General features: G+C 43.4%; 1 protein-coding gene across 2 annotated transcripts in view; it reads right to left on the minus strand.

Moving 5' to 3' along the window:
* The window catches only part of SLC7A2 (solute carrier family 7 member 2), a 115,568-nt gene extending 95,944 nt beyond the window's left edge, over positions 1-19,624 (minus strand). For both annotated transcript variants that reach the window (XM_043546161.1, XM_043546160.1), the window contains exon 1: positions 19,463-19,624. The gene's annotated coding sequence lies outside the window, so the exon portion shown is untranslated. The remainder of the gene's footprint in view (positions 1-19,462) is intronic.
* Between the last annotated feature and the right edge of the window lie 6,222 nt (positions 19,625-25,846).

The following is a 25,846-nucleotide window of genomic DNA, read 5'->3' on the forward strand; positions in this document are numbered from 1 at the left end:
GACAATGGATCTTAGAAGGCTCCAATCCACATAAGAAGTCTACTTGAGGATGTTCAAGGTAGCATGTGAACCATGGCTGCTATCTGTAAGTTCTGAGTCATGCATGGACATGTGATTTGCCCATGTGACTCCAAAACTCCATCTTGTAGCTAGTATTCTACACGGGGGAGGGAGGGGTGTCCACCCACAAGAGAGTCTATTTAAACCCCTGGGAGACCCCTCCATTTTGTCCTCAGCTGGCTCAAGAGATAGCCTCTCCACCCCCAAAGGATACCTGAAAGAAACTGGAACAAAGGACAGTAAAGGGGGTGTGAGTGATTGCTGGACCCAGACTAGAAGGAGGCTAGTCTGTAAAAGAAGCTTACTGGAACATCTCTGAGGGTGAGGTTTCATCTGGAATCACTTTCTTACTGTATTAGGCGTAGACTTGCGTGTTTTATTTTGTTTGGTAATTTACTTTGTTCCATTTGTCATTGATTAGAATCACTTAAATCAGAGGTGAGCAAACTATGGCCCACAGGCCACATCTGGCCCATGGGACTGTCCTGCGTGGCCCTTGAGCTCCCGAGCAGTGCAGCTGCCAGACATGCTGCTCTGAGCAGCATGGTAAGGGGGCGGGGGTAGGGGGTTGGGTAAGGGGCAGAGGATCCCGGGGGGGCAGTCAGGGGACAGGGGGTGGTTGGATGGGGTGGAGGGTTGGATAAATGTGGGAGTCCGCGGGGGCCTGTCAGGGGGTGGTGGAGTGGATAGGGGTCGGGCAGTCAGGGGATGGGGGGGTTGGATAGGGGATGGGGCAGTCAGGGGACAGGGAGCAGGAGGGGTTGGATGGGAGTGGAGTCCCAGGGTTTGGTTAGGAGTGGCAGTCCCAAGAGGGGGAGGTCAGGGGACAAGGAGCAGGGGGGGTTGAATGGGTGGATGTTCTGAGGTGGGCAGTCAGAAGGCAGGAAGTGGGAGGGGGCAGGGGCCAGGTTGTTTGGGGAGGCACAGCTTTCCCTACCCGGCCCTCCATAGAGTTTTGCAACCCCAATGTGACCCTCGGGTCAAATTTTTTCCACCCCTGACTTAAATCCTACTTTTTGTATTTAATACAATCACTTTGTACTTATTAATTAACCCAGAATATGTATTAATACCTGGGAGGGCAAACAGCCATGCATCTCTCTCTATTAGTGCTATAGAGGGCAAACAATTTATGAGTTTACTCTGCATAAGCTTTATACAGGGTAAAACGGATTTATTTGGACCCCACTGGGAGTTGAGCATCTGAGTGTTAGAGACAAGAACACTTCTTAAGCTGCTTTCAGTTAAGCCTGCAGTTTGTGGGACGCGGTTCAGGCCGGGGTCTGTGTTTGTAGCCGTCAAACATGTCTGGCGCAACCAGGCAGGGTTCTGGAGTCCCAAGCTGGCAGGGAAGGCAGGGGCAGAAGCAGTCTTGGCACATCAGTTGGCAGCCCCAACGGGGTTTCTGTGATCCTGATCACCATGAAAATGGAGCAAATTCATATTTATCGGGAGGGTGTAGGTGGGGAGGAGGAAAAGGAGGGATGGAGGAAAAAAGCAGCAAACAAAAAGGTAGCTGGGAGATCACATCTGACAGCAATGTTGTAAAAACAGAATTATAGAGGAAACAAATCTCTAAAATCAAAACAGACATGGAAAAATAGAAGAAGAAAAGAAAGGATCACAGGTTTGTCCAGCAGGCCCACAATGTTAGACCGATAAGAAAAGCCCATTCTTATCATGAATTTCTAAAATACCAAGTTCAAGTTTCCAGTTTTTCACCCACTCAGAAAGCAATTGACCAGGAAAGTCCCAGTGCTGTCTTTATTACCATAACCTTCAACGTAATATGCTTTTGAAGCCTGCAAGACATACAAGTGACCTTTCACTCCAACTCCAAGATTAGACGGCATCTAAAGAGTATAATTCCTGCACTGGCTGAAAGGAGGAGCGTTCAGGGGAAAGTGGCTATTAAACCTTTAAAGCAGGGTGGGCAAAACATTTTGACCCGAAGGCCACCTCTGGGTATGGAAATTGTATGGCAGGCCATGAATGCTCACGAAATTGGGGTTGGGATGTGGGAGGAGGTTAGGGCTCTGGCTTTAGGTGCAGACTCCAGGGAGGGGCCAGAAATGAGGAGTTCAGGTTGCGAGAGGGGGCTCCAGACTGGGGCAGGGGGGGTAAGCGCTCCGGCTGGGGGTGTGGGCTCTGGGGTGGGGCTGGAGATGAGGGGTTTGGGGTGTAGGAGGGTGCTCTGGGCTGGGACCCAGGGGTTTGGAGAGCAGGAGGGGGATCAGGGCTGGGGCAGGGGTTTGGGGAATAGGGGGGTGAGGGCTCTGGCTGGGGGTGCAGGCTCTGAGGATGAGGGATTTGTGGTACAGGAAGGTGCTCCGGGCTGGGACCAAGGGGTTCAGCGGCACGTCCTCCTCCGTCTCCTACATGGAGGTGCAGCCAGGTGGCTCGGAGGCGCAGCCAGGCAACTCTGCTGTGTGCTGCCCTGTCCACTGGCGCCGCCCCCTCAGCTCCCATTAGCCGCAGTTCCCAGCCAATGGGAGCTGCAGAGGCAGCACTTGGGGTGGGGGCAGTGTGCGTAGGGGCCAGAATGGGGACATGCCGCTGCTGCCGGGAGCCATGCAGAGCGGCCCCCAACCCTGCTCCCCGGCTGGAGCACCAGAGCGGGGGCTAGCCCCAGATCCTGCTCCCCAGTGGGAGCTCCAGGGCCGGATTGAAACAGCTGGCAGGCTGGATGCAGCCCGTAGTTTGCCCACCCCTGTTTTAGAGTGTGTGGACATACATATGCCTTCATTTAGCTGACAGCCTAAAAAAACTAAAAATGACAGTATTTTAATTATTCTCTGTGTATATAAAATCTCCCCACTGTATTTTCCACTACATGCATCCGACAAAGTGAGCTGTAGCTCACGAAAGCTTATGCTCAAATAAATTGGTTAGTCTCTAAGGTGCCACAAGTACTCCTTTTCTTTTTGCGAATACAGACTAACATGGCTGCTACTCTGAAACCAGTATTTTAATTGTTGTTTTTGTACTAGATGGCATATCCTTCTGTTCACACGCTGCCGTGTGTGATATGAGGTGCTGTATTACAAATATAAACAGATAGTTCTTTAAAGAATCCACTTGTTAATGAAATTCAAAGAACATAAATTAGGAAGACAACACTTTCCATTAAGCGAACACATACATTTCATAAAGAGCACTGTGTTTGCAGAAATATTTGATACATTTTACTGCTGCTTGGATTGTGGGGGCAGGAGAGGAGGAGGAGGAAGAGAGAGAGAGAGACAGATCTCTACTCCTATTTATTCTATACCAGTCATTGTTAAAGGAATTTCAATAAACAAGTGGTCAAAAATAAAACCAAAAGATTACAAAATATGCTTCCCTTTCTGATGTCTTGAAAACACATAAATGAGCCTTGTTTGAAAGGTTTAGTTATTCTACAGGTTTAGTTTTTGTGCAAATCCAGCACAGATTTCTGTGGGGAGGAATCTGTAAAGCTGGGGAACTGGTAGGGCTCACACCCTGCTAATCACACCCAGCCCAAGAATCCAGGCAAAAATATGGGCTAAAAACCACAGCTCTTAGGATATCTGGTCCTTTCAGAAGTCCCTACACACAGCTCTGACACTCACTCCCACCAGCATTCCTAGCTTGGATTGCTCATATACCATGCTACCCTCAGTTCCTTAACCACTGTTTGCAAGATCCCTCTCCTCTGATATGTTTAGATTATAGAGAGCAAACTAATGCAGAAAGCTTTACCATTAGTTAATATGGAAAAACACTGTGTACATTAAACCTCTTTTCGGAGAGACCATGTCACATAAGGTGGCTGCTCCCCAGTCCCTCTCTCCATGTTGTATCCCCTTCTCTGATCATATTTCCCAGATCATATGGTGTTAGCACAGAACTGTTGAGAGCATGGCATGTAGCCCTCCTTCTCTTCTTTACAGCCTCAAAGGTCTCTATAAACATAAATTATTGTACTTATGCTCCCCTCAGTACTGTGAGAGGATTAGGGCACCAAACAGAAGCATTATCTCAACTCAGTTTATTTTCAAGCATTTGGGTATTGAAAAAAATAAGGATATTAATTCCATCAGCTAAGGATGGACAGCATGCAAGAACCCATTTTGTTCTTGACAAGAAGAAGAAAGAGTTCAAGTAGTTGATAAAGAAGGTCATAGATATTAGGAATAGCGCTTCACTACTGCAGGCCACTTTCTCAACATTGTTTTCACTAACCAAATGCTCAGGACATATATCGCATAGTCTGTTCTACCTGACTACATCAGCATAAATGTGGAGTATTTCCATGGACAAGAAACAGAGTAACTCCAAACTTACACTGGTGATACCATGAGCTGAATTTATCCCTGTATGTTGGGGAAAAAAACAGAATTACGAAAGAGAGGACTATCAGATTATGGAGGAATAGCTAGTCATCTGCTTATCTCATATGGGGTAGTCCTACAAACTTCATGAAGAGAGACTTCATTCTCTAGTCCAAATAACTGTACTGCGTCAAGACACCTATGGGAGCAAAATCAGATATTAAACTCAGGCTGCTAGAATGAGAGAGATTAAATATCAAGGGACTCTGAGTACAGGGTTACCCAGAAAAAAAAACAAACCCCAAAACTACAGTCTTAGGCATACTAGTATGAGAAATTTATACCTAAAAAGTTAGGAAAAATCTTTCTTCCTCGTCACACGTTTTGTTTTGAGATAAGCAAAACTTGATTTTCATGAAGTTTACATTCAAGAAGAGTTTTGTCTCATTTAGGGAATACTGCACACTCTGTACTCCTCAGTAACTTCTCTAGGTTTTCTATGCAGCAGTTAATTTGTATAACTACAAATGTTTATAGTTTCTAACCAACCAGAGACTTTATCTTTATTGATTATTCATACTGCTATTTCTTCTGGTGGCTCTTTTTTACTGAAAATTTTATACCGCTGCCCTTTTTTCTTACCTTGGCACTGTGGGTACATGATAAATGTTTCTGATGACAACAGAATTTATCTGGAATATATCCAGGTCTTACTGAAAAGAAGCTCTCTGAGAATCTCATTTTGCATAAATTGAGGCTTAAATTATTTTGTAAAGCTTTTAAATCTATGGAATATAAGACAACACATTTGCAAAGCTTTTTTTTTTTAAAAAAAAGACGGATGTTATGACATTAACAGATCCCTATAAACTTGCTCAGTGGGGTTCCATGCATGATGTAATGTTGGCAGCATAATAATACTTTGCAGTTAGATCACAGAACAAAATGTATTATTGTATTATCCCAATTTTGCAGATTTTAGATTTAACGGAGAGTTTAAGTGACTTGTTCTAGGTCATAAAGCAAGTCAGTGGTCGACATAAAGACAGAGCCAAGCTCCCAACGTAGTCATATGTTCTAATCAGTAGATAACTACTTGTGCATACTAACTAGGGTGTCACTGAGAAAGTGCAAGTTATTTGTAGAAAGGATGAAAGTTACAGAACCTAAAAAGGTGGGGTGAGCTAGGCATTTATATGCTTAATAATTCTCTTATACTGACCCACATGGTGGCCTATAAATCCAGGCATGGAAGAGACCCTCATATTGTGTGGGCCTTCTATTTTCACTTAGTCGCATCTGCAGAATTGTTTTCTTAGACCAGACCCTGTAGAGACCTCTGCACGAGGTCCAGACTCTGCACAAAAAGAGGGAGTAGAAATGGGGCAGACTAGGATGATACACATCATCTCCTCTCCCTCCAGTGAGTCTCTGGAAAATATAATGCTGACCAAACTAAAACAAACAAACAAAAAATCCCATAATGTAGCTGGATAACTGTGAATGCTATATATGGGTGAAATTCCTCTTATTGTCCTTATTGCCAACTTTCTAATTGCACAAAATCGAACACCCTTGCCCCGCCCCTGCCCTGAGGCTCCACCCGTGCCATGCCCCTTCTCCAAGGCCCTGCCCCCACTCACTCCATCCCCCCTCCCACCGTCGTTTGCTCTCCCCCACCCTCACTCACTTTCACTGGGCTGGGGCAGAGAGTTGAGTTGCAGGAGGGGGTGAGGGCTCCAGCTGGGGGTGCAGGTTGTGGGGTGGGGCCATGGATGATGGGTTTGGGGTGCAGGAGTTGAGGAATTCGGAGTGCGAGAGCGGGCTCAGGGCTGGGACAGGGGTGTAGGAGGGGGTGCGGGCTCCAGGTGGAGGGTGGGCTCTGAGTGAGGCCTGGGATGAAGGGTTTGTGGTGCAGGAGGGGGCTCAGGGCTGGGGCAGGAGGTTGGGATGCAGAAGTGGGGATGTGGCAGGGTTGATAAAAATCAATGATTTTTAAAAAGCAAAAAAATTGGATTTTTTTTATTTAAATCGGATTTTTTTGATAAAATGCTTTTTTGAGGAAAAAAGCAATCTAAAGATAGTTTGAATTAAGATACATTAAGGTCAAAGATATCTCACCATGGAATAGGGATTATAAATTCTAATTCTATAGAATGAGACAATATATTCATGTAATGTTTAAGAAAAGTTTTATAAATTCCAGTAGTTCATGGATTAGGGACCCAATCTTATGGGGTTCCAGGGGCTTCTGTATAGATTATTTAGGTTAATCTTTCTATCTACCCAATGGGACTCAGTGCTCAGTCTAGAAAATACCATCAGAGATGCTTAGTTTTGCAGTTGTCAAACTGTGGATTTGTGTCTCCAGAGATAACATGCTTGTTAACAGCAAAAAGGTTTTTAAACAAATAAATAATATATAGAAGTGAGAAATAACAGACCTCAACCCTATTGTCCCTCTGCAAATTTGTGTACACAGAGTCAATCCCTTATCTCTCTCTAAAAGCGCAAAGTTTCAAAAAGTTCAATGAATAGAAGATTGTTGAGGGCAGAATAGATTGGGACAAGGAGAAGTCTGGAGATAAATGTGAGAAGCGAGGGACAGGCAGTAGAAACAAAAGTTAAACTGTTTGAGCAGCATATTCCAGAAGTCTACAGGTCTTTCTGAGTGTAGCCTTCATTGATTTGAGATCTACCATACCATTCTCTCACTAGAAGGGAAAACCTACAATGCCAGCAGGCTTGTAAAAGAGACCCAGTTTGGGAATAAGAACCATTCAAGAAATATGTGTTTGCTGATGATGGTCTAAAGAAAGTCACGCCAGTGAACTAGTGGAAGTCAGTTAAGCACTTGGATTCAGAGACTGTTGGAGATAGTCTCACTTTTAACAGCAGTAGCTTCTTCTGCTGGTGTAGAAAGAATATTTTCTTCCTTTGGACTAATTCATTCCAAATTGAGAAATCTGTTGGGACCTGAAAAAGCAGGAAAGCTTGTTTTTCTTTTCCAGATTATGAACAAACAGGAAAATGAAGGTGAAGACGATTGTTAGCCGCAGAAGCTAATATTTTAAGTTTCTCATGTTTACGTGGCTGACATAGTCGATTAGGGTGACCAGATGTCCCGATTCTATAGGGACAGTCCCGATTTTGGGGGCTTTTTCTTATATAGGCACTATTACCCTACACCCCCGTCCCGATTTTTTACACTTGCTATCTGGTTACCCTGGTCGATTAAATTTTTGTTTTTAAATATATATATATTTCATTTAACTATTTTAGTTTAAAACAATTTTAACAAAAACAAACCTGATTTTAAAAAACTTGAATGTTTAACTAAATTCAGAAATTCATATGCTTGTTTTGTTAAAATATTATATGTTTGCTGTTGAAGAAAAAAAATCCAGAATACAGAATATTGTTGTTTTAGTTAAATAAAACAATTTAAATGTCTGTCTGGTGATGTTTCCTCCTAATACAGCATGGCTAGAAAATCCTCCAAGTATTAATGATTAACCTGTTGAATTGGAGATAGTTCACCTCCCAATGACTTCATAAATATCTGCTTCAATTACCTTTGGTAAATGAAATAACCAAACAATCATTCATTTTCTGATATAGCTGTAAAACTAATCTGAAAAGTTTTCAAAATAAATCTCTTTAAAAGTATATAGGGTGTACCTTCTAAAAATGAAACCTATATCTGTCTCTGAGTTGGGAAGAAAATGTATTAAGGTTATAACAACCAACAAGAATGCACTTTTATGTAGAAATCCATGATTAAATCGAGTCTTCCTGACTAGTGATTTAAATCAAATCCACCCTGGGGCAGGTGCAGGCTCTGGGAGGGAGTTTGAGTGCAGGAGGGGGCTCAGGGCTGGGGTTGGGTTGTGGGAGGGGGTGAAGGCTCTGGGAGGGAGTCTGAGTGCAGGAGGGGGCTCAGGGCTAGGGCTGGGGCTGGGTTGTGGGAGAGGGTGCAGGCTCTAGGAGGGAGTTTGGGTGCGGGAAGGGGCTCAGGGCGGGAGTTAGGGGCATGGGCCTGAGGTGTGGGAGGGGTTGCGGGCTCCAGCCGCATGGCGCTTACCTCAGGCAGATCCAGGTTGGCAGCACAGCAGGGCTAAGGCAGGCTCCCTGCCTGGCCTGGCTCCTGTGGCTCCCGAACGCGGCCGGCATGTCCAGCTCCTAGGTGCAGGGGCAGCCAGGCACTCTGAGCGGTGTGCGCTGCCTGCACCTGCAGGCGCCGCTGCAGCAGCTGCCATTGACCGCAGGTCTGAAAACTAGACACCTGGCAACCTTACTGTCCTACCTCCCCCTAAACAACTACACAACAAGCGTGTGTCCCAATATATGCGTTTAAATATCTTTAAAAATTATCTCCCATTTCAAAATCCTTCCAGGAGCAAAAGATTGCACTTACATCCTGCTACTGCCCCTGTACAAATGTTACATGCTGGATTAGCACAGGCACAGTTCTCCAGAAAAGGAACTCTAAGACTGTTGTAGAAGCACATGAAGATACAGGATACCTGCAATCCTGTCAGAAGGTGTGGGGGAGAGCTAGGGTCAGCCAGCCTTGTTCAATGATCAGATCCAGCTGGGAAGGGAGCAGGACCAAAATCCTCAGAGATATTTAGGCTCCTAACTTGCATTCAATTCAATGGTAGTCAGGAACCTAAATACCTTTGAGAATCTGGGCCCAAGGGATTATAATGTCAACTAAGTGGCTCAGACCAGGTAGGCAGCTCTGCTACAAGTCCCATGACAAACTAAATTATTTCTCACCTCCTACTTATGACAATCAAAATACAACTTAACAAACTGACATACTGACCCAATATATTGGAGCCAGGGGTGCCGGAACAGGGGAGCCTCTGGGGGCCATGGTCCCTTCACTTTTTACTGGCTGTAAGGGTGAGCGATGCAGGGGAGAGGCTGGAGAGGAGCGAGCGAGAGGCAGGGTCTTGGGGGGAACAGGTGGCATGGGAGTGGGGCCCCCGGGAAAGGGGCAGCGTGAGGGCACGGTCTCAGGGAGAAAGGGCAGGACTATGGTTCAGGCACTGTTGGCCCCCCTACTTTTAGGGACCTTCTGCTGCTCCTCATTGGTACATTTGCTAGTATTTCATGATGTGAAAGGCATGCATGTCACACACACACACACACACATCCCTCACTTTTAGGCCTCCACAGGTTTGTTTGCATCTTGCAGCAGTGACTTGCCATGAAATGCTGCAACCACAGTAACTAACTTTTGTACAACTGCATTCTCAATTGTATGGTAGTCTAAAAGTGTTAAAGTGGGGGAAATAATTCATATATCAATTACAGATAAATACTACATTCAGAGGAATTAATTCTTAATCCTCATGAGATTAATTGGAAATCCACATGATGTCCAAGTCCTAGATCTTGCTAAACATTGCCTTATTAGTTACTCAGTCTAAGGATGCTGAAGAGAGTGCAATAAATAATCCCTTCCAAAGTCCATTCTAACTATTTTCATTCCATAACCACAGTGTGCATGCTGCGGCGCAAAAATAAAATAAAAGTGGTCCCTCTCTCATGGTGACAGAGAGTTTGTAATCTAGCTGCAGACATGAAGCAACAAACAATAACCTCAAACAAAGGGCAAAAATGGATGGTGTGGTGAGGAAGTAGAACAAGATTTCCTCTAATGTTGCAAGGATTGTGTGCACATCTTGGTTTTTCACAATAAAATACTGGTGTGTATGTTTATGCTCATTAAATCACGTCAACTCCATCTTTTTCAAGAAGAGGTACAGGAAGAATTTGTGTTTTGTTTTAAAAAATCCCCCCATTTTTACCTAAATCACACCGCTTTAGGAAATCTGATAGCACAAATGCAAAAGGACTGTAACTCTAAGGATCTGCACCTTTGGGAAGACAATAAAACATGAGAGAAAGTATTTGGGGCAGAGTCTGCTATCACCCCCTCCAACTGGGAATTTCTGAAATTCTAGGAGGGTCATTTGGCATTGATTTTGCTGATGCAACCCCTATATTATCTTTGTTCAGTAAGCACAGAACTCCAACTATACATATCCATAGCATATGCTGCAATACTCACAAATTTCAATAATCAATAAAACTAGACAATTCTGTGGGTGGGCAAGTCATTGGTTTTGGATCCAACAAGGTAACTTTTAAGAACAAAGAGGAGACCATTATTTGAATAAGGACAAGTATTCAGAAATGTACAGGGATTGACTTTAGCACTATAGATAAGACAGAGGCAGGAGAGTCTTATGACTAAGTGATTTGGTAACAGAGCAGTGTTTCTCAACCTTTTTGTGCTGGTGACTGCCTTTGGACTTAAAAACAAAAACTGTGATCTCTTCCACCCCACCAAGACTTGAAAAAAGTGTGCCCCCCCGATCTTAAATGTCATTAAGTAAATTATTAATAATACTCAGGGCTGGCATTTGGAGGTGGCAAGCAGGGCAATTGCCCGGGGCCCCATGAAGCTAAGTTACATGCTTCAGCCCCGGGCAGTGGGACTTGGGCTTGGGCTTCAACCCTGGGCAGCGAGGCTCAGGCTTCAGCTTCAGCCCCAGGAAGCAGGACTTGGGCTTCAGCTCCAGGCAGTGGGGCTAAAGCATGTAAGTTAGCTTTGCAGGGACCCCTTTGGCATGGGGTCCTGGGCAATTGCCCTGGTTGCCACCCCCTAACACCAGCCCTGCACTTGCAACCCCCATAAACCTGACCCCCAAGGTTGAGAAACACTGACCTAGAGCATCAGATCTAAAAGCTGAATCTAACCCTACCTGTCCTGGTTCAATCTCAGAAACAGCAGCTCAGTTGGAAGCACCCAGTGTTCAAACCAACATGCACCATGGAATCCTTCAAACTCCCTGCCCTAGGGACTGGAGGTGCCAGGTAGTATGCTTCTGCTCAGTGGCCCTTTCAGAAGCAGAAATGCAGCAAGCTAATAGGTGTGGAGGCAGAAGGTGGCTAGAAAAAGAGTGACGTCAAGGAAGAAAGGGAGACAAGGTGACAAAGGGTAGTGGGGGAATGAATGTACATGGCAGTTTCCTTCTATTTTTCCTGTTTGGCCTGTTGCTGCTGTTAGCCACAGGGCACACACAGCCTTTTGAACACTTATGAAAGAGCCCACCTGCTTGGTAATAAAAGATCTAGTAGAAACTTGTCCTTGCCCTTGTGTTTTGGAGAAATGAGATAAAACATTTAAAATATTTTGCATAACGCTCTCATGTCCTGCGTACTGGGCCTTTGTGCATATTAGCTTTAAATAATGGCATACTAGTATTAGAGGCTAGATAGCTCATTTGGGAGGAGAGTCATTGGCAGAGCAGTTCTTGCCTTTCCACTTCCATCCCACCCCAAAGTAAAAATGAGTATACTACTGTCCTGGCTACATTTTGAGAAAACAGGTCTCAGTCATGTTACGGGCTGGGCATAACCAGCACCTTTCATTTAAGATAGTTGTAAGAAACACTTAAGCTCCTTTATGGTGCCTGATACCATAGCGGAACAATAGCAGCCTCCACCACAAATAGGCATATGACACTGCCCAAAACAAAGGCTCATGCAAGACACATGTGGGCACAAAGGTTTCACTGTGAAAATTTGTCTTGGAAAGAAAGGCAGAAAAAGCCAAAGAAGCTGAGAGAGAAGGCAGCAAGGAAGCACCAGACACAGACGCACTGGCAATGTGGCTCAGAGAAAAGCTTATAGAGAGCTTTTGCGCCAAGCGCTGGCTGGAAGGGGCTTGGAACTGTGAGCAAAGGAACTTCCTCCTTTGTTCAGGCAACATGATTTTCTATATTCTTTCTAATCATGGCTCTAACAATGACTTGAAGCATGACACTTAAGTATGTGTCTGAGTTTCCCTATTTGTAATATGGGAAAAATACCTATCTACCTTTATAGGAATATTTTGCTGAGTTAATCTGTACAATGCTTAAAAAGCACAAAGTACAATACATGGTAAATGCTATATATTATAGCATTCAACAGTTTCCAGAAAGAGAAGTTACCTACCCTGGCAGAAAAGTGGGGTGTGCAACTGCGAGTTGAGGGGAATCATCTCACTGACCCCAGGCTTTTCTCCCTTCCTCATTCAAGAATTTTTTCGATAAAGGCAAATGTAAATGTAACCCGCACACCTCCTGAGACCACTTAAAGAGAAATAAAATAAGTCTGCTCTACTGCCTTAGCTAACAGCCAGTTGGCTTTTAGCTCATGCGGTAGAGGCTCATGCACTAAGCTCCAGAGGTCCCCGGTTCGATCCGGCCCGCCGATGACCGGGGTCTGTCGGCATTACAAGTGGGGGCTCGTCCAGGATTTCAGCTGGGAAGACTCTGAAGCTCGAGATGCACTTCCTCAGCTAGGAAAAGTATGCAACTCACACACCTTCTGGGTGTGGTGTTCTGTCCCATCTAGTGGTACCAAGACCACTTAAAGAGAGAGTGATAAAATGAGTCTGCTCTACAGGCTTAGCTAACAGTCAGTTGGTTTTGGGGTCATGCACTTAGCTCCAGAGGTCCCCGATGTGATCCTGCCCGCCACCAATCAGGGTCTGTCGGCGTTACATAAACACTTCCTCTTCAGGCTAGACCTTTTTTTTTTAATTGGTGGGAAAGGAATAGAACACTGCACGACCACTTATGCAGTAGCAATGCTTCCCCTCTTCCAATCTATCAAACCCACACACATTTAATCATTATTTAAGCATCATCTGGTAAAGAACTCTAAACTAAAACAATAAATGGCTAATTCCAGGGGTTTCGTTTTTAGCCTTAGGATTTTCCCCTCACACTAGAGAGTTTAATAAGTTTTTAGCTTTTCCATCTAAGGGCCCTACCTCTGTTGTTCCTCCAAGACTACTGATCTTGCCTCTCTTCAGTTTCTTATTTTCTCACCTCTTTCAGTGACCCCCAATACTATGGTTAGACATTGGTCATTGGTTCAGTATTGACTTAAAAGAATGAGAGCTAGCTACCAAAACCATACACAATGCATATACGCAGAGAATTAAGTTACCCCAAAATATCTAACTCATAACTTCTTGACTTGTGCAATTAATAATTCAGCCTTGACACTGCATTTCTTATTCCATATTTTACAAGATTACTCTCATCCTTTGGCTTTTTAACCTCATAGCTATTGCAGGAACTAAGTTAGAATTCCATCTATTGTTTTACCATTTCATTTGGAAAAACAAAGCTTTGTTTCCTAATTGTGCAAAATTGAAAGCAGACAGGTTGGTTATTTCAGAATTGTGTATTTCTAGTGTGCCCAAGAGGTTCAAAATTACAATTGTGTATTGCTTTCAAAATAAGATATGAATACAGAAGCCCCCCAAGTATCTGTATAGAATGTTTCATTATATTAGTGCCCCCAAGACAAGATCTTACAAGGTTTGTGCTACCACTTACTAATGTTATATATAGCAAGTTGCAAATGAAACTGACTGCAACCTGCAATAGTTTAGACTGCATAAAACTATTTTTATGCGGGGCTTAATCCAACCTTCAGTCAAGACAGTGAAAGCCTTTTCTCCAATTTCAGTGGGCACTGGATGAGCCCTGTAATCCATGCTTTATAGTCACTCAGAGCTTTCTTTAACTTTCATCTTTTAGGCCTAAAACATCCTTGCCTAAAGGTTTCGCTTGGTTTTGGAAAGTTGGGGGGAGGGGGCAGGGATAGAGGGGAGAGTGATTGAGCCATTTTGGTGCAAAAGGAGGTTGGGTTTTTTTTAATTCCATCATACAAATCATTTATTTATTTTTTTACATGTACAGTCTTACAGCTGAAAAAGCATGGAGATTAGAGATATAGTTTGGCCTGGGAATAGGTTTTACTGTGGAACAATACATAGCTTTGTTTCAGTGGAAGTTGGTTTTGATTTGATGGAGTTATGATCATTTGAAGATTGCCTACCGAGCACATACAGTAGATAGTTTTCTTGCTAAGGAAGGCTATGCTGCATGATCCTAGGCCCACAGTTAAAGCAAGGGCTCCTGCACACCTTGTAAGGCATGTTGGGGCTGAAAAAAAGGCTCTAGACACTATGGGAAAGGAATTGCCTCCTATGCACTTTGGACCCAATTCAGCAAGATATTTAAAGATGTGTAACTTTAAGCACATGAATAGCTGCATTGACTTAAGTGGGGGTACTCACATGCTTACAATTATGTGTGTCGTTGTCAAAGCTACAGGACTAGCTGCACCTCTGTCCCCATCCTAATCCCAATAAGTGCATTGCCTCAACTGTCAGGCATCATGCCTTTACCTACATCCAGGTGGAATTCTGCAATTCTCCCACTTTTAGACCAGGCCGTGGACTACAATACCCTGTGTATCAAATGTGATTACCTCACAGGTCTGACTAAGTTCAAGTACTTGCAGTTCTTCCATTCAGGAGTCTCTGACCAGTGGCATACAGCGCCAAAACACCTTTCTTAAAACCCAGTCTTGTTTATTTTAACAGTAGGACAAAGAATTTAAAGAAAAAAAGGATTTTAAAACAGTCTATATGCATGTCTATTTTACTTGGAGTCTATTACCTGATGTTAACCTAGGCAGGCCTAAATTCTTCAGACATCCCAGTGTACGCCTCTGTCCCAGCCAAACTACTCTCCCCGCTTAAGAGAAAGTCCCTTTAAAGAAAACCCTAATAGTTCTTTGGATCTCTCTGATCTCTTTTCCTTTCCTGGCATTATCTCTTAACAACCCTCAAGTGTTTGCAGAGAAGTGAAGCTTTTCTTTCCTTTCCTGCTTATTCCCCCCACATACACAACAGTCCCCTATTAAATTTGCACAATATAGTCATATAGTAAATATCCAAATAAACAGGTCAACATGCAGTTGTCATAAATTATTACAGAGCAGCTCCAAATCCATCAGAGTCCTTAAGTACCTGGCTGAATCAGAGAATTTAGCAGAATTACCAGGATTATGCCCAGAGTGGCTCGGGATGTGAGCACAGGTAAGTTAAATGCACTTGAAGCACCTTAAAACTGATTACAATTTAAAACAGAATTTGAAAATCAGGGAGGGGTTGAGAGTAGGACTTCAGTGGGCCTTGTCAGGTACACTTTTCGGCTGAGGCAAGGAATCTGGATTACACAGTTTACCTATGATCTGTCCAGTGTTTTGGAAGCCAATAGAGCTTCACAGAGTATTGCATTCTTAACCATTTAAAAAAATCCACGAAATCATCCTCCCCCATACTAAAATGAGTGAGGCCTGTTTTCTCTGTCTCTATTAGACTGCAGACACCTCCAAGCAGGGACCATCCTTATTGTAGCCCTAATGATTAATCTGTTTGCTTGCACAGATATATCTTTTCTTATAAGTTTAAGTATTTGATGTATTGTAATAGGTTTATAGATTTATATTAAAAATAAGTTTGGCTGTAATGCAAAAGACCTACAGGCCAAAAACCTGTATGTTAAGCTAAGGCAAAGTTAGTATATCTATCTTAAGACCTTTTACCCAGAAAGTAAAGTTGACCTACATCTTGTTACCCAAATAGAAAAAGTACCCACGCCTATGTCTAAGTCCTTTACCTAGACCAATAGACAATGAAGAATGACATAGGGGGGTTTTCAAAGTTGTACCCACAGACTTAACAAGTACACCACAAGAAACTTATGTGCGTACATACCTGTCATCCATACGCACATACATATTAGCCTATGGGGTAATGTACCCTAACATTTCTGTGGGGGAGGAATGAAATTTGGGCAGAAGAGGTGACCAATGGCTCTTACCTATTAATAGGCCGTACTTATTTTCTTTTCAAACTTTAAGTTCCAAGGGGACTAGGCTAAACTTGGTTTCCCTAAACTTTTATTCCCAGTTCTGTTTATTAGGTTTTAATTTTTAAGTTAAGTTAGATAAGTAAACCCTAAGGCAGCTTTAACAGCTCCTTGCATTAGTTTCCTCTGCAAGAGGTAAAAAACCGAAACCGCCAGAGGCGAGGTCCTATGTCTTTCAACACCAGGTTATCAAGACAGGGTGTGAGTATTAACCAAAGTTTTGCAGCACATAATATTGTATTAACATATGTATCTATTAAATAACAGTAATACAACTGTAACTTTGTAACTCTATTTTACCATTTACTTACTATTTCACTGATTTTAATAAAAAGTCTTTATACTTGGGGCACTGTGGGTGTCAATGAAAACATGTAATAAATACTAATTTCATTTCTGTGTATACATTTTTATGACATCATTGCTTACTGTTGAACGGTGTGATAGATCAAAGACACTTTGACCTTTTCCTCACTGTTGAATCCAAGGACTAAGCACAGCACTGGATCTGTGTAGGGTCTTCCTGAAGCTTGGGTCATATCTGTACATACAGTGCTACAGCGGCGCAGCTCTACTGATACAGCTATGCCACTGCATTGTGTGTGGTGAAGATGCTCTATGCCAATGGGAGAGAGCAGCCCTGTTGCCATAAAAAACCTCACCTCCACGAGCAGCAGAAACTATGTCAGTGGGAGAAGCTCTCCCGTCGACATACCACTGCGTACACGAGCACTTACACCGGCATAACTTATGTTGTTCAAGGGGGTGATTTATTCACACCCCTGAGCAACATAAATTATGGCACCATAAACTGTAGCGTAGACAGAGCCTTAATGTCAAATTTCATTTTGTTTTGCCTGTATGGGGACACTGGATAAGAAGGACTGCAAGCAAAACTGTCCTCAATTTATTTCACCACACACAAGCATCATGAGTCCCAATCCTGAAAGATACCAAACACCGGCAGTTTTCATGGTAATCAACGTAAGCTGCCTGGGCTCACTCTCATGATCATTCTCCATTACATCTTAAAGACAGAGCCAAGTTCTCCTCTCACACCAGTTTAATTCCACTGACTTCAAGATGTCCCTCCTAATTTAAAAGCAAGATCAGTCATACCCATATGATCCTTAGCAGATACCATAATAGCTTTAGATTTGGAATACTGTATTTTTTTAAATAGACGATTTAATCGTCTTCTGTTATTTAGTTTTGTATTTTTAATGTCACGCAAATATATATGTTAAAATATTTCACTCAACAGCTTTTTTCAGCTGCTAACAGGGATACAAATTGGATTGTGACACAAAACTCAAATTCTTCACAAGTCAGGGTGAATAAAAAAATAGTAATTTAAAAAAAATAAATTTGATATTTTATTTAAATTACATATATTTTTCTTTTTACAATATATTTGTTATTATGATAAACCATATTATAGCCTAAATTTGTTTTAATCTATTAAAACTAATTAAAATTAAATAAAAAAACCAGTATATATTTGCTGTAAAGTTTCAAAGAAAGTCAAACTATTCAACTGTTCGAAGTCACTAGTTAAACACCTGGAACTAAAGTTTGCTGAAGTGGTAAACCAGCCTTTGACCGCAGTAGCCTCTTCTGCAGGTGTAGAGAGAATATATTCATTCTTTCAGTTTATCCAACTAGTTCAGTTCAATGACTAATTCATTCAAAGTTAAAACACGGATTGGAAGTTGAAAAAGCAGGAAAGCCTATTTTTCTCTTCCAATCTATGAATAAAAATGAGGTGTGAGACGAGATCTACTACTGTAGTTCTAAAATCCTGAAGGACATGGTCACTAGAAACAGTCCAATTCACTAACTACAGATAGTATTTCTTTGTTTAATAAATCAGTTAGTTTTAAATACAAAACATGTTTTGATAAACTTACTTTCCATCCCCTTATGTATCCAGTATATTTAAGATTGTTTAAACTAATAAAAACCACTTTAAATACTATTGTGTGCATTTTTAATTGAATTCCAGTTTCCATCCACATTGAGCATGACATAAATCCTGAGTAAAGTATAATCATCTAGTAAATCAGAAATGAATCATTCTCCATTATCTAACATAAGAAAAAAGTGTAAAATTAAGACTCTAAATAAATGTATGTTATGCTATGTAATTGTTTAAATAAATGTGTATAAATAATGTTTCCTCCTGGTTACCAAAAAGTAGTACCAAATTGAGTGTAAAGGCTAGATTTAGTTGCAAATCTAAGGTACCACAAGTAATCCTCGTTCTTTTCACCGTGTTTTAATGGTTACCAACACAATGGGCATCAACTTTTCTTTAGAGAGGAATTAAAATATGCAAATCTTAAAACAAGATTAAAATCAACTATTTCAATCAAGGTTTCCTACTTCTCCTTAATCAATCAATCCACCCTGTCACAAACACATTTCTATATTTAAACATGCAGCGCTGGCAAAGGAAAGGAAACCTACCCTCCCCTAAACTTCCTTTACATATTCAGAGAAGACACCTTGTCCTTTACCCCAGTCCCCATTCTCTGCTGAGAGTGGGGTTTCGCAGCTTGTTAGCTGCACATGAAGAAAAAGGTGTGAAGATTTTATTTTGATTGTGTGCGGAAATCAATGCGAGTTTCCAACATTGCTTGAATGGCACATACTGTGTACATGAATCTAACTCTAAATGTGAAGTTACCAGCTTGCACAAAGGTGAACCACAGTCCCATAAATACCGCCTGCAACTTAGCTGTTCACACACATCAGTTTCAAGGAATGCAATGGAAACCAGTAAACAGTCATTATTATTTGTGTTCGGTCGTGTTCTGAAGCTGCCGGGTGTGCAATTTCTTCTGTGGCGTGCGCAGGACTCAGCTCCGACCGTCACTTCTTAGATCAGAGCAGACACCCCTGGCAGCGACATAAACTGAAAACTCAGCAGCAGGCTGCGACCCACGTAGAGAAGCACAACCAACCCCATTCATACCGAGCAGACTAAAAAGGACACAGAGGAGCCTTTGGCCTCCCACTCAGCACAGCTCCCCAAGCAAACCGCGTCAAGCCCCAAGAATAACTCCGAGTCCTGGCTCTCCCCCACGCCAGCAGCACGGCCCCCCGCCTCTCCCTCCCCCGCACGTCACCCCAGGCCCGCGGCGCGGGAGACAGACCCAGCCACCCCCGGGCACGGGCCAGGGGCTGCCCACCAAGCTCCCCGCCCCCAGCCATGTGGACGCTGCGGAGCTGGCTGCGCGCACGCCTGCTGTCCCGCCACTGCTCCTCGCCTGCCCCGTGGCGGGGCCGAGTCCCACTTACTGGGGCCGGAGGCGGGCCTGGCTGCCGCGGGCGAGCGCTGGGCTGCGCGGAGGTGGCTCTCGGACCCTAGCAGCAGCAGGAGGAGGATTCCCGGGTGCCCAGGCTTCCAACACGTGCACACACGCCAACCCAGACACAGCCCTGCCCCGCCTCCAGCCCCCGGCCCGCACCCCACGGGCCAATGGGAGCCCCAGGCGCGGGGACCTCCCCTCTAGTAACCGGGGCCCCTCGGCTGCGCGGTGACAGCTGCCCGATTTCACTGCTCCTGCTGGCCAAGCCCTTCTGCCGCTGCCTCTGCTTCATGCTGGGGCGGGGGCTGAGGGAAGCCCCCTCCCCCGTGCGAAAGGATCCTGCTGGCACTAATGCCCCTTGCTCCCCAGCCCCGCCGCCAAGTTGCCTCCCTGTTTGTATCAGCAGAACATAAAGATTGCTATTAGGAGAGCGGATCCCTGCTCCTTCTAGTCCAGGATCCTGCCTCTGCTAGTGACCTGTAGCAGAACTTCAGAGAAAAGTTCAAGAAACCCCACAAAAGGCAGATACAGGCTAAGCTGCCCGCCCCCCAGCCCCCAAGGTCTCATCCGCCTCTCTAATAGTTAGAAATTGGTTTAAACTCTGTTATAGGGGGTTTTTCCCCCAATCTTTTTGTTGTCATTAACCATTGTAACTGTGGATATTCTTTATTAGCCATATGTGTCCCATCTGTCTGTGAATCTTGTTAAATTCTTGCCTTAGCAATATCCTGTAGCAAGGAGTTCCACAATCTAATTATGCAGTGTATGAAAAAGTATTTCCTTTCATCATTTTTGAGTTTGCTGCCCTTTGATTTAATAGAATTTCTCCTTGTCCTAGTGTTAAGAGACAAGAACAGAAGCATCTTCTTGCTACTATTCATTATTTTATATATTTTTATCATTTGCTCAATATATTTTACATTACTTTTTTTTTTAGACACCAAGGTTTATGCAGCTCCACCTGTAATGTTTTTGTTGGGCTTCCACAAGTGGTGGTAACAGCCAGATTTAGAGGAAAAGAAGCAGTCTGCCTTAAAATGAGATTTGTTTGCAGTATTGTAGCCGTTTTAGTCCCTGCATATGAGAAACACAAAGCAGGTGAGGTAATATATTTTATTGGCCCAATTTCTATTGGTGGCAGGTACAAGCTTTTGAGTTTCACAGAGCTCTTCTTCAGGGCTGGGTAATGTAACCAGAACTAAACACAGTTTAGGACAGAATGTTAAGCAGAAGGGGTTCACACTACACATAATATAGGAGACCACTTAAATGAAGTGGCCAATTAAGAGTTAACAGGCAGTAGGGAGTGTTGAAAATTGTTGTAATGAGCCATGAAACCCAAGTCTGGGAGTCCATCATTTTTAGTATCTAGCAGAGTGATGAACTTAAGTTCCCATGCTTGCCTTTTGAAAGTGTTGTGAAGGTGTCCTTTGAAGGTGAGGCCTGAGAGGTCAAATACGGAGTGATCGCTTTGTGAAAGGCATTCACCCAGGGATGATATGGTGTTTTTGTCTTTTATCATTTTTCTGTGTGAGTTCATTTGAGAGCATAGTGATTGGCTGGTTTCAGACACATAATTGTTGAGGCATTTGATACACTGGATGAGGTACACCACATATTGTGATAGGCATGTTTAGGATCCCCTAAAGGTGTATTATGGGAGGGGTAGTTATCATTATAACAGTGGAGATGTGTCTGCAGGTTTTGCACCTGTTGTTCTGCAGGGGCTGGGGCTGCTTTGAGTTGGTGTGCCCTGGTCTGTGAGGAGTTTTTTCTAATAATGAGCATGGTGAGGTTGGGGGGGTTGTAAGAAGGCCAGAAGAAGGAGATTTGGAAAGATTTCTTTCAGGATGTGGTCCCTGTCAACTATGGGTTGAATTGTTTGATGTACACTGTATGGGGTGTCAACAACTGGGGGGATGTGGTCATTCTTTCCTCTTCCCCTCCCTCCCCCCGCCTCCCCGTATTGTAGCAGGTTTCCCGGTACCTGGGTGGCCCTTTCCATGTTGCGATCTATGTCACTGGTGGAGTGCCCTTGTTTAGTGCAGGCAGTTTTAAGGGTGTTAGGTATATATCCTGGACTTTCTCTTCAGAGCAAATTCTGTGGTAGCTGAGTGCCTAGGATGACATATCAGCACCTTTGTGGTGTTTAGATGTTGCTTCTAATTATTAGAATTGGGAGCACTGGCTGTTGGGAGTCTGAAAGGACAGGAAACAGGAAGGAGGGGGGACGAGTTGAGAGGCTGGGAGAAAGTTACAGAGGGTGCAGCAGCAGCTTGGTAAAGAGGTTTCCACTTTGAAAATAAAGTTGAAGCTTTATTTATTTATAAATATTTATAAATATAAATTATTTATAAAGTTGAAGCTTGTTAGTACCTTGCCTCGTTGATACAACATTTTGGCGACGAGGATGGATCTTCTGCCTCTGAACCCACCTGCACTCTTTCTGCAGAGCCCAGGTGAGCCTCCAATTACTTTTACTACCTGGATCCATATGTTTGAGACTTATCTGCTTGCAATCAGTGCTACAGAGATTTCTGAAGTAAGAAAGCATGCTCTGCTAATCCACTGCCTTGGAGCAGAAGGGCAGCGTATATTTTACACTTTTCCCCTTGCAGATGATAAATATGAGACTGCACTCACTGCACTAAAGATTTTTTTTGTGCCAGAAGTGAATGTAATACAAAATCACTACTTCACATATTCCAGAGCAGATAAAGTGCACTGTAAACGTTTCCACCATACCCTCAGGCAAATCACACTCTATTCAGCTAATGTTGGACACTGGCTCAGCAGTAGCTATACTACCCGATTCCATCTATCTGCATTACTTTAAAGATGTGCCTCTTACTGAACCCAAACTTCACTTGGTGTGCTATTTGAAAAACCATATTCCAGTACATGGCTGCCTGCCAGTAACAGTTACTTTTGGTGATTGCTGTGTAACTGCAGAGTTCTACATTGTCCACAAAGGCACTCCTATCCTTGGCAGAGATTTATCGGCTGCTTTAAATCTCAGGGTAGTTAATGGACGAATTGATCTTCCTCAGCAAAGCACTCTTGCGGTACACACACCAGTTTCAGCTGGGACCCAACACCAGGTTGAGGAGAAACTCGGCTGTGCTTATGCGTTTCTGCATAAAGTTAAAATGCGGAATAATGTGGTGCCTGTACGACAGAAGTTACGGCGCTTAGCATTTTCAGTCAGGGAAGCTGTTTCAGAGAAACGTATAAAACTTGTTCAAAAGGACATTTTTGAAGAGATCGACTCCTCGGAATGGGTTTCACCTATAGTAGTGATGCAGAAGAAGGGTGGAGGCATTCGCCTTTGTGTGTATTTAAGGGAGCCAAATAAAGCTATTGTGATTGACAGCCATCCTCTTCCTCACACAGAAGAAGTATTTGCAGAACTCCGTGGAGCAAAGGTATTTTCTACTCTTGATTTGCAGAGCGCATACCACCAGGTTATGTTGCATGAAGATAGCAGAGACCTCACAGCATTTATTACACATGAGGGACATTTTGTTTTAAACGTGTTCCATACGGTCTCAAAAATGTTATTGATTCTGAAGACTCAACATGGAGTTCAGTGCTATTTGGATGATATTATCTTGTTTGGAAATACTTCTGAGGAGCATGACAATAACCTGCAGTCTGTACTAAAGTGCATCAGCACAGCAGGCCTCCAGCTCAATAGGTCCAAATGCAAATTTAGACAAACTGAACTCTCCTTTCTGGGGCATACAATTTCACAGGCTGGACTAAAACCTGATCTAGATCATATCCTGGCAATTTCAAATGCTCCTCCTCCAACAGATTTGCAAACCTTACGTTCCTTCTTGGGTCTTACCTCCTGGTATGCAAAATTCATTCCCAATTATGCTTCTGTCCTTGAACCGTTACGGGAATTACTACGGAGAAGTTCAACCTTAGTGTGGACAACAGATGCACGAGCTAGTTTCGAAACGGTGAACGACTTGATTGTACATAGTCCAGTACTTGCACTATTAAGTCCTGCATTGCCCACAATTGTAACTACTGATGCTTCTGATTATGGACTTGGGGCTGTTCTCACACAACTGCATGAGGACAACACAGAGAGACTGTTGCATTTGCTTCAAGGACACTAAGTAATGCTGAGAGAAAATATTCTACAGTCGAAAAAGAAGCACTTACTTGTGTCTTGGCTACTGAAAAATGGAGAACTTACCTGTGGGGCCGCACATTCAAGTTGTGCACAGACCGCAGCCCTTTTACGACGTTGCTCACCATGAAAGGACTGGGAAGAGCCGTATTGCTCGATGGTCTGCAAGACTACTCTCTTTCAATTATGAACTGGAATATAAGCCTAGAAACCAAAATGTGATCGCTGATTGCCTTTCTCGCCTGCCTTTGCCTTCACCTGATGGTCCACTGGAGGATGAGGATGAAGTGGTTGTGCTTATTACAAGTGCTCTCACTGCAGTTACAAGAGAACAATTTCAAGCTGCTTGTTCAGCGTGTCCAATTCAACAAAAACTACAGGAATTTCTGACAAAGAGATGACCCAGTTTTGCTGCCTTCTTTTAGAGTTCGGGATCAACTTTCTTTGTTTGATGGCTATGTGCTACGAGGTACACACCAGCTCCTTGTGCCAGAAGAATTACAGTCAAAACTCATACACCTGGCACACGATACTCATCAAGGAATTGTCCGAACCAAACAACGACTACGGGATCTGTATTGGTGGCCAGGGATGGACTCTCAAACTGAAGCACTCATAAAATCCTGTGTCACTTGCCAAATGCATGATAAGACAGCAGTGACATGTACCCCTCCATTACAGCCTGTTCCTCTTCCTGATCTGCATGGGAAAAAGTGGCGATTGACATTGTAGGGCCCTTTGGTACTGCTCCAATTGACTGCCATTATGCCATCACTTTAATAGACTGTTTCAGTAAATGGCCTGAGGTAGTGTTTACATCGCAAATCTCTTCTGCTACAGTAATTAAGTTCCTCTCTTCAGTTTTTAGCAGGGAAGGTAACCCCAAAGAACTGGTTTCAGATAATGGTAGTCAATTTATTTCCCTGGAGTTTGAAACTTTTCTAGCACAGAGGAACATTTTACACAGAAGGTCATCCCTATATTACCCTCAAGCCAATGGGGAAGTCGAATGGTTTAACAGAAGTTTGAAAGAGAGTTTGCAAATGGCTAAACTGGAAGGGTGATTGTGGATAACCTTCACTACTGATTTCTTGCAAGCATACCGGGCTACACGACATGCCACAATGCAAAGATCACCCGCAGAGTTACTGCATGGGAAGCAGATGAATACTAAACTGAACATTGCTGGATTGTTAAAGGCACGACCTGATGCCCCAAACGAGGATGATGTGAGAAAAACAGTTGAACAGACCCAAGCAAAGTCTAAGGCTTTCACAGACAAGCAGCGGTGTGCTAAGGAACCAAAGTTTGTGGTTCCTCCTTGTGTGTGGTTCCTTCGTTAGAATATGAAAACCTGGAATTTTACGCAAAGGGGATCATAAATTCACAGCTCCTCTTAAAATCATAGAGAAAAAGGGACCTTACACCTATCGACTTTCTGATGGGCAGGTATGGAATGCTTCTTATCTTGCACCTGCCTATGCACCAGGAGGAGATTATGCCAACACCCAGTCTTCATTGGATGACTTCACCATAGTACCAACACAACAAGACGAAATTGCACTGGAACCAGGGCTTGAGAGACGGACTGTCAGACCCAGACGACAACCTGTCTGGACTAGAGACTATGTTATGTGGTATCTATAGTGTTTTCAGTGTAATATTTCTGCCAACAGTATAGTGTCTCTTGTTTCATATTTGTTCCTGTGGTTAGAACAATAATGTTTATTTTAATTGGGAGAGTTTCTTAAGAGAGGAGGGAATGTGTTGTTTAGATATTGCTTGTAATCATTAGAATTGGGAGCACTGGCTGTTGGGAGTCTGGAAGGAGCGGGGAGGAGTTGAGAGGCTGGGAGAAAGCTACAGAGGGTGCAGCAGCAGCTTGGTAAAGAGTTTTTTCCACTTTGAAAATAAAGTCCGGTTGAAGCTTGTTAGTACCTTGCCTGTTTGATACAACAACCTTGTTGTGAGACGACATTGCATGCAAAATCCTGCTGCCAGCCTGCGGGATGCAAGAGATTCCATCCAGGATCCATGACAGGGCTGCCAGATGCACAAGTATCACATAAGATGCAGGACATGCTGAAGCTCTGTCACTCCATAGCTTGTCGAACTTGTGTCTTCCCCGCATATGCTAATGTTCAGCTAACATATCTGAGAGCTGCATATCACTTTCCCCCAATCCATGAGTTTAAAATCTTTGTGTAGACTACAAACACCAAAAATAGC

Source organism: Chelonia mydas, chromosome 4, assembly GCF_015237465.2.
Source record: "Chelonia mydas isolate rCheMyd1 chromosome 4, rCheMyd1.pri.v2, whole genome shotgun sequence".
NCBI classification, from domain to species: Eukaryota; Metazoa; Chordata; order Testudines; family Cheloniidae; genus Chelonia; species Chelonia mydas.